The 18994-nt window shown below is 44.5% G+C and overlaps 1 protein-coding gene across 1 annotated transcript in view; it reads right to left on the bottom strand.

Annotated features, from left to right (window-relative positions):
• Window positions 1-18748, bottom strand: part of LOC311232604 (lysophosphatidic acid receptor 2-like) — a 52689-nt gene extending 33941 nt beyond the window's left edge. Inside the window, exon 1 of the mRNA XM_084319464.1 lies at window positions 18550-18748. The gene's annotated coding sequence lies outside the window, so the exon portion shown is untranslated. The remainder of the gene's footprint in view (window positions 1-18549) is intronic.
• Between the last annotated feature and the right edge of the window lie 246 nt (window positions 18749-18994).

The raw sequence follows: 18994 nt of genomic DNA, 5'->3' as shown, positions 1-18994 counted from the left end.
TTTTTTTTTTTGTATATAATTTCTTTTTTATATAAATTTTTTATCTCGAAGCTTCGAATTAAAATCGAATCTCGGCCCCGAAGCTTCGAATTCAAAAAAAAAAAATCGAAGATCAGCTCTATTCGGGCCCAATACGTCAGTCAATGTGATTAGGGCCTATATGGTTCCTCCTGCTGACGCTAGCTCTATTGATAAGATTAGCAGATTTACTCTCTCGGTATTCAGATGGTGAATAGACCGTTATCGTGATCTCTTGATTAATACAAAAAAAATCTGAAAAATAACTCTAAAGTCTACCTAACTGATACAAAAAGGCTCCAGAAAAGAAGAATGTAGGAAACCTTAGTGACCAAGCCTTTTTAATTGACCTTTTCCACAGCGACGTCTACTATACATCTGAACTCCCTGATGTTGAAACGGTACTGGATTCTTCTCCCTAAAGACATTTCTTCTATTCATTAAAAGGAACACAAATTAGCTTAGCGTCTTCTCCAGAAAGAGACGAGATAGATAGATACCAGTTTCCTCTCTGTGCGCCCAGTAGAAAGCTATCTGGCTGCACGTTAGCCTAGCTTAGCACAATGAATGGAAGCGGACATGGCCGGGTGGTTAGCCTTCGGGGGAGAGGTGTCAGTTGGACAATGCCTAGGCTAACCGGCCATGTCCGCTTCCGTTCATTGTGCTAAGCTAGGCTAACGTGCAGCCAGATAGCTTTCCCAAAATGTTGCCGTGTTCTTTTAGCAAATGTTAAACTCAAGTTGACCCACTCAACTTAAACCGCTAGCTCTTATTCCGACCCTACGACATGTTGGAAGGCAGTGAATTAGAACGAAAACAAAACTGACTATTTATTTACCTACATGCGTCACTGTCAAGTGTAATGATTGCGTAATATTTGAACAGAGAGACCTGCCCAGCCTTTAATAAACACGTTGCCGATGCTGGTCATGCACCATCATCCAGGCAGGGCCTCCTCTTAGTCACCCCTCTATATATACACTAGCTTGAACACCTGCACACAACCCTTAGCTCCGTATGATACATTTTACATTTAGTCATTTAGCTGAAACGCTTTTATCCAAAGCGACTTACAAGTTCTGTACGACAAGTCATCAAGAAGGGCACAACTCTATCAGCTGAGTAACAATGTTCATCAAAGTGTTGCGTGTTACAGTGTAGGTTAGTTTATTAGGACAAGTGCATGACAGTAAGGTTAGTTACTTAGGGTTAGATTTTTTTTATTTCAGATAATGGTTGAAGAAGTGCGTCTTTAGTCGACGGGTGAAAGATTGGACGGGTTTCGGCTGATAGCATGTACTATAATGCTGTATATACACCATATACATATATATATTTATTCCCACAGCATATATACCTATCCTCACCTGTCTGTACTTACCTGTACATAGTCCTTCACTATATTATCTATATCTGTACATGTCCTACTCTTACTAAGTTACGCTGCTGGCCAGTAGTAGTCATACTGTCTCTATATTTATATAATACAACTCTAGTGTACAATACATCCGATTAGCACGACTACACTCAGTACGTAGTACTAATTTGTATATTTTGTAACCAGTTTAACCACATTGTATATTGCTGTTGCACTTTACCGCTACATTTGCACTCCTGCCAAACCTCTTTTCGTTGTACTGTAGTTTGTGCTGTATAATGACAATACATTTGAATTAGGGATGTCCGATATTATCGGCCTACCGATATTATTGGCCGATATCGGCATTCAAATGTGATATCGGAAAATATCTGTATCGGGTTTCAAAAAGAAAAAAAGAAAAATCTTTTTACATTTCTATAGAAATGATGTCCGATATTATCGGCCTACCGATATTATCGGCCGATATCGGCATTAAAATGTGATATCGGTTGATATCGGTATCGGAAATTAAGAGTTGGACAATATCGGTATCGGTAAAAAAGCCAATATCGAGCATCCCTAATTTGAATCTATTCTAATCTAATCCAATATAGTCATGATGATCATGTGCATGTTTTTCCCTTTTCCTTGTTAGCCTTTAAAAAGGAGATAAACCGGATCCCTTTCCCCCCCTCAGGGCTATAGCTGCTCCATTAATCACAGAGCAAATAACACCTATGTTTAATCCTCCTTTGTCAACAGACCTCCTAGCGTCTGGAAAAATGGCTCATGTGATTCGGTTACATAAAAAGGTGGAGATGGATGGACAGTCCCCCCCTCCCCCCCCCCCCCCCCCCCCAGGCAGTAAGGCTCCTGAACAAACACCTGCCCACTGCTCCCTCACTGTACTGTGTCACAACACTATGATTTAGTGCTAGACAATCACGTTTCTCTGCCGACACTTGGCACACCACACACTACACCCGCCGTACTGCGGTCATTATATTATAACTTGGTGCTACTTTAATCGTCGTTTCTCCTGCCACTTGGCACACACTGCTGGTGCATCCGGACTGTAATTGCTGTATTGTAATTTGGTTCCATTTGCATCGTCGCTTCCGCTGCTGCTTTGTACACACACACACACGCTACTAGTACTACACCCATGCTGCTTTGTACACACACACACGCTACTAGTACTACACCCATGCTGCTTTGTACACACACACGCTACTAGTACTACACCCATGCTGCTTTGTACACACACACACGCTACTAGTACTACACCCATGCTGCTTTGTACACACACACACGCTACTAGTACTACACCCATGCTGCTTTGTACACACACACACACACACACGCTACTAGTACTACACCCATGCTGCTTTGTACACACACACACACGCTACTACTACTACACCCATGCTGCTTTGTACACACACACACACACACACACGCTACTACTACACCCATGCTGCTTTGTACACACACACACACACACGCTACTACTACACCCATGCTGCTTTGTACACACACACACACTACTAGTACTACACCCATGCTGCTTTGTACACACACACACGCTACTAGTACTACACCCATGCTGCTTTGTACACACACACACACACACGCTACTACTACACCCATGCTGCTTTGTACACACACACACGCTACTAGTACTACACCCATGCTGCTTTGTACACACACACACGCTACTACACCCATGCTGCTTTGTACACACACACACGCTACTACTACACCCATGCTGCTTTGTACACACACACGCTACTACTACACCCATGCTGCTTTGTACACACACACGCTACTACTACACCCATGCTGCTTTGTACACACACACACGCTACTAGTACTACACCCATGCTGCTTTGTACACACACACACGCTACTAGTACTACACCCATGCTGCTTTGTACACACACACACGCTACTAGTACTACACCCATGCTGCTTTGTACACACACACACGCTACTACTACTACACCCATGCTGCTTTGTACACACACACACACGCTACTAGTACTACACCCATGCTGCTTTGTACACACACACACGCTACTAGTACTACACCCATGCTGCTTTGTACATGCACACGCTACTAGTACTACACCCATGCTGCTTTGTACACACACACACGCTACTAGTACTACACCCATGCTGCTTTGTACATGCACACGCTACTAGTACTACACCCATGCTGCTTTGTACACGCACACGCTACTAGTACTACACCCATGCTGCTTTGTACACGCACACGCTACTAGTACTACACCCATGCTGCTTTGTACACACACACGCTACTAGTACTACACCCATGCTGCTTTGTACACGCACACGCTACTAGTACTACACCCATGCTGCTGTGCTTGTTAGGTTATAGTCTAGAGCAGTTTCATCATTGTTCCTGCCACCACTTCACACACACACACTACATCCACACACCGTGATTAGTATAGTCAATTAGAGCTATTTTATCATTGTTTATGCTATTTCTATTGCTTTTTTTTGGGTCCTATTTTACCGACGTCACTGCTACAAGGCAGAGGAGCCAAGAATTTCACTCCTTTATGCTGAACCACGGTATGGATGATGTGACGAATAAGAAATCTGAAATCATTATCAACCAATCTCCAAGCTATCCTGCCTAGCAGAAATGCTGGAATCCTGTAAATAACTAACTCAAAAGTATTTGTCTCAGATTTTAGAGCGAAATGTAGCACAATCCCGGCCACTACTGTAGTTGTTAATGATAAATAGTATCTGCTCTAGACGAAAGAAAACATTGTGCTGCTGCCCTAATGCTGTCAAACGCATTGGATAGAGTTGACCATTCTCTTCTTTTACAAAGACTTCAGCGTTGGCTTCGAAGCAAGTGCTTGCAGTTGGTTTTAGAGCTATTTGTCTGAAAATGTCAGTGTGTGAAAATGAGGAACGCCAAGTCCGAGTTCTTGCCCATTACAAAAGGTGTCCCGCAGGGACCAATCCTGGGTCATGTCTTATTTACCATTTATATTAAAATGTGCTAAAGCACCAGCATGTCAGACCAAAACAATGGCGTGCCTACATAGGGTACGATAATTATTGTAATTATGGTACACTGTACCATAGAACAAAGTTCAGATCAAACTGTCAAACTAGGCATTGCAAATCAAATATGAATCAAGATCCTGCTATGTTTCTCACGTAAAATGCTGTCAGACTGAGAAGCATATTTTAGATTGAACATTAGGCTGAAAAAAAAGAGGTTGCCATAAAGCAAGCAAGGCCATTTTCTTTCTGAAAATGGGAGCAGAGAAAAAGGAACCTCTCAACTAGCTGTGTATTTATCCAATCAGGTGCATTCCTTTCATTTTATAATTATAAATATATTTTTTTAAATCGACCCATCCCTACTTTGAGCGGCTGTCAAGTTCATCTTTATGCAGATGGCACTATTATCTATTGTATAGCTTCTCTAATGCTTTGCAAGATGCACATATTAATCTTAAACTGGTACTTAATGCAAATAAAACAAAATGAATGCTGTTCTCTAGAGATATTGCATACAATACAAATACATTCCCCAAAATGACAAAATAATATCTGAAAAGTACTCATTGCGAGCAAGGATGACCCCTTCTCAGTCAGTTTGGTCTTAGTGCCCATACGAAAATGTATTATAGTAAAACTTAGTGTTTTTTCTTACACTTTGTAGAGATTTACCACATAAATACTGTAGTGATTCATCATAGTATTTCTGCAATGAAATGTTACAAAAATGTCAAATGAAAACACTATAGCGGGCTATTCTGGTGGTTTTACCATAGAAATGCGGTTTCTAATTAGTATTTATAATTGGTGTGTGTACAGTATGTAAAACAAACACAGGAATACTACAGTAAAAGCCATTGTCATATGGGTCGTCGACTAGCCACTGTTTATTGAATGACTTTTTAATTTCCTGAAAATGATAATCACACCTCTGGTAAACACTAGATTTAAAAGATGACCTTCTGCGGGGCTGCATGCAGGAAACCACACAAAATGTCCGCTTCACGGCCCTCGACCTGGCATACCGTGCAGCCAAGGTAACCGCTCCCGCCTACCTCCGGTCAATGGTCTCTAATAGGGATGCACCGAAATTTCGGCCACCGAAAGTTTTCGGCCGAAAATGGCAAAAAATGGCCTTTCGGCTTTCGGCCGAAAGAGTTTTTTTCACCGAAAATATATCACCGAAACAGAAACAACCTGTAACCTAACGCGTGTTGTTGTGATGATGTCGCGCTGTCGGGAATCGCGCTGTTTCTATGTAAACTCTGCGCGCAACGCGTCCAATAAATGCGTCTTTAACATGCTTTTATATCCTTATTTACTATATGCCCGTCGCGGTTAATCACTGAGTGATCTAATATGCATATTATTCAGAGCGAGAGGGGGGGGGGTTGTGTTTCTCACATTGATGCTGTCTGTCTGTCGCGCGTCTACTGTGCCAAAGTCAAGAGAGCACATTCATCGGGGGACTAGAAAGGTGCGCTCAGTAGAGCACAGATGTCCGCTGCGGCAGCCAGAGAAAAGATGGAATTAATGTACTGTATGCATTCAGAAGTGCTGAATAAATGTTTTATGGACCCATAATAGCGATTATTTATTATTTAAGTTAAGTTTTGCCATAATCATATATTTTTCCATAATCATAATGTTCCACAACATTGGTAAAAAAAATTCTATTCTATGAATCATTTTCGGCCTTTCGGTTTTCGGCCAACTGTTTTCTATTTTCGGTATCGGTTTCGGCCAAGAATTTCCCATTCGGTGCATCCCTAGTCTCTAACTACACACCCTCAAGACCCCTACGCTATGCATCTTCTGGCCGCCTCAGACCTACTCCTATCCGAGCTCCGGGAGGGTCATCAAAGAGAAGTCGCCTATTCTCAGTCCTTGCCCCACAATGGTGGAATGAACTACCCACCCCAGTTAGGACAGCCGAAACCCGTCCAATCTTTCACCGTCGACTAAAGACGCACTTCAACCATTATCTGAAATTTAAAAAAAATTATTAAAGGAATCTAACCCTAACTAACCTTACTGTCATGCACTTGTCCTAATAAACTAACCTACACTGTAACACGCAACACTTTGATGAACGTCATTGTTACTCAGCTGATAGAGTTGTACCCTTCCTGATGACTTGTCGTACAGAACTTGTAAGTCGCTTTGGATAAAAGCGTCAGCTAAATGACTACATGTAAATGTAATTTAAAATTGTACTTCCGCGAGGTTTTCACTGTGAGAAACACTGCTAAGTGGTCAGATACAGCAACACTATCGTTTCAGTGTAAGATTCGCTGCTAAATGGTTAAGACACCAACTGGTTAGACACAGCAACAGTATCCCCTCAGTGAAACAGTCCCATAAATTTAGTTAAGTGTCTTGCTGCTGCTGCTATGCGATTCAGAAAGAATCTGTCCAGAGAGAATGTGTCTGACTGGAGGAGAAGGCAATAAACAGACATGTACCACCATGCCAGAGGTGTCAAACTAAATAGGATTACGATTTGGTTCTAAAGAGATTTGTGTCATTATTGCACCACCACTCATCACCAGTGTCGTGGTTATTTATTACTCAAACAAGGACCCGCGCGGCACCAGCCGTCCCGGGTTCGACTCCCGGACCCTTCACTGCATGTCTCCCCCCCCCCCCCCCCCCCAATATCTCCTCGCAACTTTCCTCTCTGCCGGGCCTATCCGAAATAAAGCAATAAAATGCCAAAAAACTAGGGATGTCCGATATTATCGGCCTACTGATATTATCGGCCGATATTGGCATTAAAATGTAATATCGGAAAATATCGGTTTTCAAATTTTTTATTATTTTTTTTTTCTTTTTACATTTATTTTACCTTTATTTACCCAGGCAAGCAAGTAAGAACTAATTCTTATTTTATTTATAGTCAAAAGAATGCATAATGTTGTGTTAATTCCACGACAAGAGATATGTAATGTTAATTACCTGAAATTATTCCGTTTTTTGGGGGGGGGGGGGCCCTGCATATATCGGTATCGGTTGATTATCGGTATCGGAAATTAAGAGTTGGACAATATCGGTATATCGGATATCAAAAAAAAAAAAAGCTAATATCGAACATCCCTACAAAAAAGAAATCTTAAAAAAAAAAAACACATTATGTTACTTATTATTATTACACCCTGGGGAAAGTATTTCGTTACATTTGCCTCACAACCTGAAACAGTGGTACTCAAAGTGTTACGAGGTGGTGGTGGAGGAGGTCCATTTCTGGGGAACAACAGAGCTAAATAGCGGGCTGTCAGCACAGTGCACAGCCTCCTCCCATCTGTCTGGGCCAGAACCAGCCATGAGGCCTCAAACTGATGCAACGTAACTGCAAACAGGAACCCGGAAAGTGGACGAAGACACGTCCTACGGCTCTGGGAATGTTTTTGATAAGTCGAGGCTACCATGCCGATAAAAAAAAGAATAAAGGAATTTAACCCTTTCACTGTGACAATACAGAAGGTTAGCCCTTTACTATCACACAACCGACGGCGATGCTCCATCATTAGCATCATTAGCTCCGCATTTGCGGAGCTAATGATGCTAATGATGGAGGATCGCCGTCGGTTGTGTGATAGTAAAGGGCTAACCTTCTGTCGTGAGTATTTGTATGTATATACACAGTGGGCTTGTTGTACTAAATGCCATTCTTTTATGTGTAGATGCATGTCCTGCTGCCCCCCCCCCCCCCCCCCCCACCCCTTTAGGACAACAAAGGAAATAAACCTCAGGGGTTTTATGGTCATCCTGACCTTATTGTAGGACACCAGCGTTGGGTGGTATAGGTTTTAACACCTCAGCGATTCTCAAACTATGGGTCGCGACCCAAAGTGGGGTCGTGGGTAGGTGACAGTGGGGCGCATTGGCAAGTAAAAAAGAAAAGATCTATAATTTTTTTTTTTTATGTTCCGGCAACATATTTTGGCTAAATATGCCTCGTTTTATAAATGTGTATTGATAACATAGTGCTGTAATTACATGTTCTAATAAATATGCATGATCAAGTTCAACAACGTGTGCTTTTATTTTGATATTCCTTAATTCCACGTTGAAATTACGAGATACATTAACACATTCGGGGCCATTCGATTTCTTCATCTAGCTATGCCTTTTAACTAATTCAGGGCCAACCACGAGATTAGTCGGGTTAACTCTATTTTACCAGTATTGGGTTAATCAGATGTTTTTTTCTCCGCCATCGGAGTGTGTGTGTGTGTGTAACGTTAGCGCTGACCAAGTCATGGATAATCGATTTTCAGCCCGCTTCTCTAGCGTGCATAAGTACACATATACTATCGATAATCTAGTGTTTATTTGAAAACTATTCATAAATCAGCCGAAAAATTACAACGTGTTTTGTGTATTCCACTAAAGAGCTATTATCGCGGATTTCTCTGGAATTACTAGAAATCTCCAAAACTATACTTGCATTCAAAACGGTATAAAACGGAAATGTACCAATGAAAAAACAATCAGTTTCGTACATGTTGACTGCAAGCAAGTCATTGATAAGCGACGGGTGTATTAGACCCATAGCCATAATTTAAGATATAGTTTAAGCGTTCGCAAATTTCCCCGTCCTCCCATTGACTAAAGCGCTGGCACGGAACGGCCTAATTTGGTCAATGGGCGTGGCTCTCGATGTGTTAACGGCAACATACAGGTCCCTGACATTGAATAGGATATTAAAATAAAATAAAAGGGAAAACGATCAAATAACGTATAGGTTTTTGGCCATTAACCGTTGGCGACCAATAATGTATATACGTGAATGGCCCCGAAAGTGTTAAGTGTGGTGTCGCCAAAAAAATTCAATAAAAAATGGGGTTGTGGTATAAAAACTGTTTGAGAACCCCTGTTCATACTCTGGTATAAATCATTATGCTGTATTTTATTATGATGTCAGAGGGTGCACATTAACCACATACTCTCTGTGCAAAGCAAAACATTAGGCAGACCACTACTGTATAAAATTAGTGAGTGAATTATTCAGTATATAAAAAACAAGATTCTGAAAGAGCACCTCAAGGCCTAGAATAACCCGGATGAATGGTTTTTATATGTTGATTTGGTATCAATAGCCAAACATGTGGAGATTTCCTGAAAATGGCCCAGAACCCAACACACACACACACCCTATATTCAATGTACAGAGACAAACCATACACTCCTTTACCTCGACATTTGTGTCAACAAAACCCGTAGCATTAGACATGACAAAAACAAACAAAAAAGCATGCAGGTGCACGAATGTGAGCTGGAAAGCAGACGGTCCTCTATAGACGACATGTGGTGAAAGGCGCCACATCCTTTTTGAGAATGTATTGTTCTGACATAACGACGCCACCTGTATCCTGTGTGTTAGGTGTTCAATGTAGGCTACACCATCAGCGTACCGAGACAAAACCAAGCTTACACTCGCTTATCGGCCCAGGTCTCCAGTTTCATGAGGCAAAAATATGATCCTAGAAGGTCCATTTAAGTTTTTAAAGAAATAATTTTAAAAGAAATGGCTCTTCAGCACATAAAAAATGGCTCTATGACTATTCACACCGTCAGGCAGGAATACAAGCGGGCTCTTTGGAGCCACAAGAGGCTCAGCTTTACAGAACTCCACATGGCCGGCGAGACCAATAGCATAAAACTGCAGTGCCGCAGGCCCATACATAGGAGGGGCCTGTACTGTGCGTTGGGGGCCTGTACTGTGCGTTGGGGGCCTGTACTGTGCGTTGGGGGCCTGTACTGCGCGTTGGGGGCCTGTACTGTGTGTTGGGGGCCTGTACTGTGCGTTGGGGGCCTGTACTGCGCGTTGGGGGCCTGTACTGTGTGTTGGGGGCCTGTACTGTGCGGTGCACTACTGCGCGTGCGAGAAACAAAGTAAAGTAATTCTAATCTAGTCTAAGGGTTAAGTTTAGACCCTCATCCAGAAGAGGTTAAGCTTAGAGTAACAGTCAGGGCTGGTAATCCAATTGATATTCAGTTTAAGATAAACAATTCGAGTCTATAGACAATTGGTTGCATTGAATGCTTTATTTGGTTACTCCTAATCCAATTGATATTCAGTTTAAGACAAAAATATTTTTGGACATTAGGTCCTATTTTCCGTATGTTACTTTATGTTCCGTATGTTACTTTATGTTTCTAGTGTCCTATATTATATGTTACTTTGTTTCTCGCATGCGCAGTAGTGCACCGCGCAGTAGTGCACCGCACAGTACAGGCCCCCAGCGCACAGTACAGGCCCCCAGCGCACAGTACAGGCCCCTCCTATGTATGGGGCTGCGGCACTGCAGTTTTACCCTACTCAGCGAGACAGCCAGTTAGAAGAGTTGTCAAATTAATACAATCAATTAATTAAACCACTCCCTATAGGCAGTGGCAGACTTAGGCATAGACAACATGGGCAGTCGCTCCTGAATGGTGACATTTGCACCATCGTTTTTTTTTAATGGCTCATTGCACGTCACATCAGGCCAATTAACCTTGTCGGAGTGGCCGCCCTGTTTGTGACTGTGAGCTAGGCAGGCGACTGGCTGGGAAGGTCCTGTTTGTGACTGTGAGCTAGGCAGGCGACTGGCTGGGAAGGTCCTGTTTGTGACTGTGAGCTAGTCAGGAAACTGGCTGGGAAGGTCCTGTTTGTGACTGTGAGCTAGGCAGGCGACTGTCTGGGAAGGTCCTGTTTGTGACTGTGAGCTAGGCAGGCGACTGTCTGGAAGGTCCTGTTTGTGACTGTGAGCTAGGCAGGCGACTGGCTGGGAAGGTCCTGTTTGTGACTGTGAGCTAGGCAGGCAACTGGCTGGGAAGGTCATGTTTGTGACTGTGAGCTAGGCAGGCGACTGGCTGGGAAGGTCCTGTTTGTGACTGTGAGCTAGGCAGGCGACTGGCTGGGAAGGTCCTGTTTGTGACTGTGAGCTAGGCAGGCGACTGTCTGGGAAGGTCCTGTTTGTGACTGTGAGCTAGGCAGGCAACTGGCTGGGAAGGTCATGTTTGTGACTGTGAGCTAGGCAGGCGACTGGCTGGGAAGGTCCTGTTTGTGACTGTGAGCTAGGCAGGCGACTGGCTGGGAAGGTCCTGTTTGTGACTGTGAGCTAGGCAGGCGACTGTCTGGAAGGTCCTGTTTGTGACTGTGAGCTAGGCAGGCGACTGGCTGGGAAGGTCCTGTTTGTGACTGTGAGCTAGGCAGGCGACTGTCTGGGAAGGTCCTGTTTGTGACTGTGAGCTAGGCAGGCGACTGTCTGGGAAGGTCCTGTTTGTGACTGTGAGCTAGGCAGGCGACTGCCTGGGAGGGGAGAGGGGAGCGGGGGAGTATCTATTTCATCAAAATAGCACACCTCTATAGTGCAATTCGTTAAATGAAATCAGTCAATTTGAGATGCTACCAAAATAACAACTAACAATTGCAATTGTTTAATAAAAGTATTAGTGTTTGATACAGGATTTGTCCAATGCAGTGTAAATTATGTGATGATAGTTTAAGGGTGTTGGTGGATGAAAAAAGAGGGAGTTCACCCAGGGTGGCCTACAGTATGCAGTAAGCTAGGAACGCCCTGCCTATGAGCATTCTTCAGGCTACATGGGTACTTAAGAGTAGGGCTCCTGGCTCATGATGGAAATATGGAAAGGTTAAGAGTGTCCGTCACGGAGACAGGGACACTGCACCTGGTCTGTCCTCTGAACCTGGCAGTAATGATGGCCATCAAAAAAAATTATAAAATAGAATCTAAAAAAAAGCGCTGTATAAAATGCCCCGATTGGTTCGTTGCTTGGCATCAGTGGCCTCCTGGGTGAGGCTGGAGGCAGAAAGTGTAACGATGTGAACGTCCTTCACGCCAGGCGACAGCAGGACGTCTGCACCGAGGGATGCATAGATATAGTTTCTTGCGGTGGATACAGATATAAGATTTTCCTCGACCCATATTGTTAGCGCGGACGACGGTTGTTAAGACACGTGTGTGGGGTTGGGTACCGGTCACATTTGAACCGATACCGGTACCTGGGAATCGATATCGGTACCCGGCGGTGCCTTTTTCGGGTACTTTCATTATAACAAAAAATTATTTCTGTTATACAACTAAACTAAAGTCTAAACTTCTCAATTTTCAACATTGTTATCACACCACACAAACACGCGCACACACACACACACAAAGGGATAATGGCTTATAGCAGCAAACTTAATGATTTTAGAATATTTCAGATAATGAAATTAAATGTTTATATATCACCAACTATCCAGTTAGTATTTATAGTGGCTACTTTAACCCTTTCACTACAGAAGGTTAACCCTTTCACTACCACACTACAGACTTTCACTACCCACACTACAGACTTGCCGTCTGTAGTGTGGTAGTGAAAGGGTGGTTAACCTTCTGTCGTGTGGTAGTGAAAGGGTTAACACTTTGTCGTGTGGCAGTGAAAGGGTTAACCATTTGGTAGCGTGGCAGTGAAAGGGTTAAATCATTGAACGTAGAGAGAGAGCGAGAGAGGCTCAGGGGCATTGTAAATTCTACAAGCGGACAAATATTGGCAGTGAGAATTAGACCATTAGTACCGAATACCGATGGGCTTTGTTCCGTTCTCGACCCAATGCCGATTGTCTGCAGATATGCGGATGCATACGTGTGTGTGTGTGTGTGTGTGTGTGTGTTTACAGTACATGCATGATTAGAGTGTTTGTGTGTGAAGGGACTTGGGTGAATCAGTAAACACCAGTTTTGGATACAAGCTAGTCATTACCAGAGGCGCCACGCCCGTGTCTCTGTCTCCCTCTCTCCCTCCCTCCCTCATAACAGCAATGTTACTTGAAACCTCCAATATGTGTTGAGCTTTTCATGTAGATAACATGTGCTCATGCCACGGTCACGTGTGTCTTCAGCAATGGTGTGTGTGTGTGTGTGTGTGCATATGTGTATGAGCGTGCATGACACAAAAAAAAACATGAACTATTCTTGACAATGGTAATGGCGGTTGCTACTCATATGTAAACAAGGGAATTCTCATGCCTTTAGGGAAGTGTGTGTGTGTGCGCGTGCATGTGTGTGCATGTGTGTGTGCGTGTGCATGTGCGTGTGCATGCAGGCTTGCAAGACTGTATACATGCAATTCATCTCTCTGTTCTGGCGAGTGTTTTGAACACTCTTTACACATGCGAGTGTGTAGTGTTGTGTGTAGTAGTGTTGTGTGGTATGCACACACACACTTGTCGTCAGCAGCAGTGCCCGCGCCGGTGTGTTTGTTTACACAAAAACAGTCCCTCTCACGAGAGCAGACAGGACCAGCTGGGAGGCGTGGAGAGCGTCTCCGGTGCGACTGACTGACTGAAGAGGAGCTTTTGCACGGCTGCCCCCTCATCAGTCCACTCCGTCCTCCTAGTTGACCACGACTTTGTTAGTCAAATAGCTTCGTTTTTCTTCCCCTTTGGACGAGGAGCACGTTCAGCCACAGACTCCTACACCCTACACCCTACACCCCCCCCCCCCCCCTCGGACTCTGCACCACCTGTCTCTGCCCATCCTCGATGCCAGTGGCTGCCAGGCCGTGGGCACGGACTGAGAACTAACGGGTGCAGAACTCCATTAGGGATGTCTCATGTCTGACCACTAAAAGTGTGTCTGACTCTTACCACCAAACCTGCACGGACTACAAGGTATAACGTATGACGTACATCATGCCAGTTAGGGTACAGAGTAGAGTAGACCATCACCTGCACCTTATAATATACTGTTTTCTCATATATATATTTTTTTTTATTATAAGTGCACATGGGAATTAAAATCAACAATAAAATGATAAAGTCCTATGATTATGATTCGTTTCGACTAACAATATCTTTAGTGGAGGAGAGCCGCCATGGTGTGTTGGGAGTAATGAGCCGCTTAGCCCACTCACCTAACCATTATGTACTAGTCACACAGACGCAGGCAAACACACTTCCTTTCTCCTGCCACCATAAGACACCCAAGTGACAATTTGTCACGATGGTAAATATGGTAAATTGACTGCCTTTATGGAACAGCTTTTATTCAAAGCGCTTTACAACTCATGCCTTCACATAATTCACCCATTCACTCTCACACACGCCGACGGCGGGGGGCGACCATGCAAGGTGCCAGCCTTGCCAGTTAAGGTTCCGTGTCTCGCTCTAGGACACTTGGACGCGCTGCCCACTCAGGCAGGAGGAGGAGCACGGGATCAAACATGGAACCTTCAGGTTACCAGGCGACCGCTCTACCACCTGAGCCACCGTCAAAGTGGTTCCTAAGAAAAACAGCACGTCGTCCACGATGACAGAAACAATGGCAGGAAGTGCAACACACATGTCTTAACCGCGGCCCAGACTCCGGTACGGGCAGCTCCAAGATATTCTAAAAGTATCCGTACTAATAAAAATGCAGTATTGGACTTTTTTTTTTTTAACGGCTGGGTATCGCGATACTTTTCTAGTATTTCTTTAACAAACGTTGCGTTCACATGCGTCGGCCGCACGCACAGTAGTGTGCTTTAGCAAATCCCGGCCTAGCTTACCGAGAGCCGCTCACGCTGCCACTGTCATTGAGAACTAAACGGGTGGATAGATACTCAGCGAGAGAGAGACTCCACTTGTTGTTTTGAAAGCCGTCAGACGTAAACGCGGGTAATTCACCCCCCCGGTGAAAAACCACCGTGTTTACTTTGTCTCGGCGCTCCGCGGCCGGCGGCGCACCATGTGACACGTCTCTCCTAGGGGGAGGGGGGGGGGGCTATTTGTTGATGAACCAGCAATAATGAGTTCAGAGAACTACCTAATAAGGTTATCATCGGTTTTATTTCCTGTGCTGCAGCACCGACCACATGTTGTGTACCCCTTATTCACAGAGTCAAGGAAGTGGCAAGATAAGGGAGGGAGGCTGACAAAGTTATTTTGCGTGGGATGGAGGTTTGTAAGAAGCACACTATCTTTTTATATGTAGCACTGGCCGCCTAATAACCCGCTACTAGAACTGAAATCATTCTTATTCTAATCTAAAGTCAACTGAGCCGCTTTTTAAGCGCCGAGCTCATGGAAGCTTGCGATTCCCCCCCCCCCCGTCTGTTGCAGAGTTTAAAAACCTTGATCTCCAACCTTTGTCAACCCAGTTGTACGTGTTTTATAACGGATTGTTATCCTTACTTTTGTCTCGCCTTGTTGTCTTATCGTCATGATTGTGTGATTTTACATGCCTTTTTCCACTTAACTCTGTATACACTCGACGTGACTAAATGAGGGAAAACTCAGTTGCCTTTCGAGTTTAAATAAAGGTTTGAAATGAAATGCCATCCGTACCAAATGCCTGTATGGAAATTGGGGAAAAAAAGGGGCATTTATGTATTCTGCACCCCTGGCTTGGAATAATGTTGCAGAATGACTTAAAAACTCAACTAAATAATCTTTTATAGATGCTCTTAAATCCAAAGACGAAAGAATTAGAGGTAGATCCCCTAGGAGGATGTCAATGTTTTTATTTTTTTCTGATTATGAAACAGAATTTTTTTTTAAATGCAATTCGTGCATTTTTTTTTAAATGTGAAATTCTCTTTACGCTCGTTTCATCTTCTTTTAAAATGTGTTTTTTTGCGTTTTCCCATCTTTCTCTTTATATTTATGCTGTTGCCTCGGGAAAAAAAGAGAGCTCCTTTTCATCTCAATGGAACCTTCCCGGGTTAAATAAATGTGTTGAGAAAAAAAACAGGATGTTTGTCTTCAACTAAACACACGCAGATGTGTACGAGAAACAAAAGAGACGCGACCTGGCTGGAAACCGTGTTGCTGCTACTACTGCACCACCGTGTTGTCTTCCAACACACTCCTCCGTGTTTAGTTTGGGGGTAAAACATCCAAGACTGAAGGGCCACCCAATGAGCCGTTTTGGGGGGGGCCCTGTTTTCCCTGATCTCAAACCGGTGTGGCTGGCTGAGAATAAACTGAGCGGGAGATGATGTTTTGTGGTTGAGAATTCGCAATAATCACAGCATGGGGGCGGGGGGGTTGAAGAGCTCCAATGACCCCCCCCCCCCCCCCCCCAAATATCAAATATTCATGTGACGACGAGGAGGAGCGGGGGGCCGGGCTCCTCAAGTGAAGACGCCGGGGGTTTATTTTTGCAACAAATTCAAATAAGCCTGTGGGCTGTGTGCCGTTTACAGGGTAGAAGAAACTCGATTTATATCATAATTCCGTTTTGTTTTCCATGTATGGGGGCGGGGGGGGGGGGCCTGACCTAACTGGAGGCCCTTAGGCACATAATGCACGCGGCCCGCACAGCTGAGAGCCCCAGGGGGGGGTGGTGCAGGCAGAAGAACGGACAAGGGCCAGATGAGGACGTCCGCACGCACAACACAACACGAGCTGGAGGGTCCCTGTGTTAATTATTGTGCTGCGGGCGCAGAGGGCCCGTCAACTTACGAGTCATGCATTGGTAGAGAGACTGCTTAACCGCATTGGTGACACAAGACGGGGTCAACTGGTAGGAAAACACAGGGCCACATGCCGTCACATAACATTGACGTCTCTGGACGTCATGTACTCATCATAAACAGTACTCAGTGTATATTTGTAGATCTGGTATGTCATAAATGTCTAGATGCAACAGTACTGCCTGTATGTCATAATATGTTTTTTTTATCCACTTTTTCTCCCATTTTCTATTTTTCTCCCATCCCAATTTTCGTATCATCCAATTCAACCCTCCCCTGTCTTTGAACGCTGTTTCTTGCCTCCCACAAGCCGGCTGCAATGTGGACTAAGTCATACATAGCACAAGTCCCCTCCGGTACTCGAGGTAACAGCAGTCGCATCTTTTCACCTGCGCAGCTCGATCTTTCAGCGTCGGGGGTCTGGGCTTTGGAGGGGCCCCGCCCCCGTCGCTTCTTGATTCCACTGCGCAGGCGCACCAACCGACCTGTAGGAGTCGCTGTCCACAACGCCCGATCCCCACCCTTCAGTTTCCCTCCCCGTAATACGGCCAATGTGTATTACTGTGGACGACCAGCTAAACTGAAAGCAATGTGGAGAGCGGGGCTCGAACAGGGAGGCATCCTGTTCGAGCCTATAGTCTCCAGCATTCGTTGCGAGCGCCTTGCCCACTGCGCCACGTAGCCGCCCCATGTATGTCATAATATGTTATGATGAATTGAAAATGGGGGACCCTGATGTAAACAAGACGAAAGTCTTTCTCTGGTCTGCATCCCCTTAACAGTTGTGTGTGTTGAGCCGTACTGTATTGTACCCATTCCGATTCAATCAATCAATCAATCAATCACGTTCAGGCTATAATGAACTCCATGCTCCCTCAACCGTCATCAACACTCACTTTTAGAAAAGTTTAGACTCTTTAAACACTACCGTCTACTACACCATATTTTTTTTTATCTATTTATTACAAAAAGATTTGCAAGACATCCCTACCTAATCCTTGCATTTTAAAAAGCTTGCATTTGTACTTTAGGTTGTACTTTAGCTTTCAGTATATTGTATATTTTGTATAGTGTTTGGCCTTTATTCTTTTTTTTACTGTATATGAAGCACAATCTCAGGGGGCTCACATAGGGAAGATAGAGAGAACCAAGCATTTCACTGTAATGTACAGTATATCTATGTGACAAAATAAAACTTGAAACTTGAAAACTTGACCGCAGATCAGATGCCACGGCGTGGTGGTGGTTGAGGACGGAGGGGGGCATGATGCCACTATACGAGCCGGCAGCACAACCAGAGCAGAAAGGCAGGGCTGCGACTCTGTGCTCCAACCCGCCTGTCGTCTCTCACATTCCGGGTAGAGAGGAGCCAAGAGAGAGAGAGGAGCCTCGCGTGTTGAACACAGAGAGTCTACATACAACAACAAAAGCATCTGACAAACCTGAGGAGGACAGACGATGTGATTTATTTCTTCTTTAAAAACTAGTTGTATCAAAGTAGGCTACACTGATAATAATAATATGCGAGGCCTCGCCTATATCTGTACAGTCGCACCTACAGTATGCAGCTCACCTACAGTATAGGTAGGGCGGCCGCTGGCGCGTCTCAACGCCCACAAAACAACGAGAAAAGTGGAGAAAAGGAAAGAGAGAAAACGTGCGCTTACTTGTTTCCTTCTTCGCTCCTATTGGAATTCCATTCCAGATATTTTTTTTCGTCCCCGTCCACAAACTTGTAGGGTTCTTTTCTTATTCTTATTCCACTCTCGGTCTCGGTCTCTCCTCCTGTGGTTGCAGCACGGTACCTGCGCCGCCGCTCAGTGAGTGTCTGCGCCCCGGGAGGAAGGGCGCGGTGCCGTCGCTGGATCACAATAGATCCAATGAACTCCTCGGAGCCGAGACTCCACCAACCTGAGCGCCTGGTTCCGCCCCCACGGCGCCCCCCGTTGGACGCGCACGGGGCCCGGGGGAACCAATGAGAGACGGGGCTGACGCGTGATTGACACACGGGTAGGTAATATCTTTAGGTTTGATTGATTGATTGATTGCTAATTTTATTAACAGATTGCAGAATGGGTACAAAATACAGTACGGCTCAATACACACAGACAC

The sequence above is a fragment of the Notolepis coatsorum genome (genome assembly GCF_963971535.1).
Source record: "Notolepis coatsorum genome assembly, chromosome: 7".
NCBI lineage: Eukaryota > Metazoa > Chordata > Actinopteri > Aulopiformes > Paralepididae > Notolepis > Notolepis coatsorum.
The sequence above is the reverse complement of the archived record's forward strand: the minus strand, read 5'-3'. Positions and strand labels throughout refer to the sequence as shown.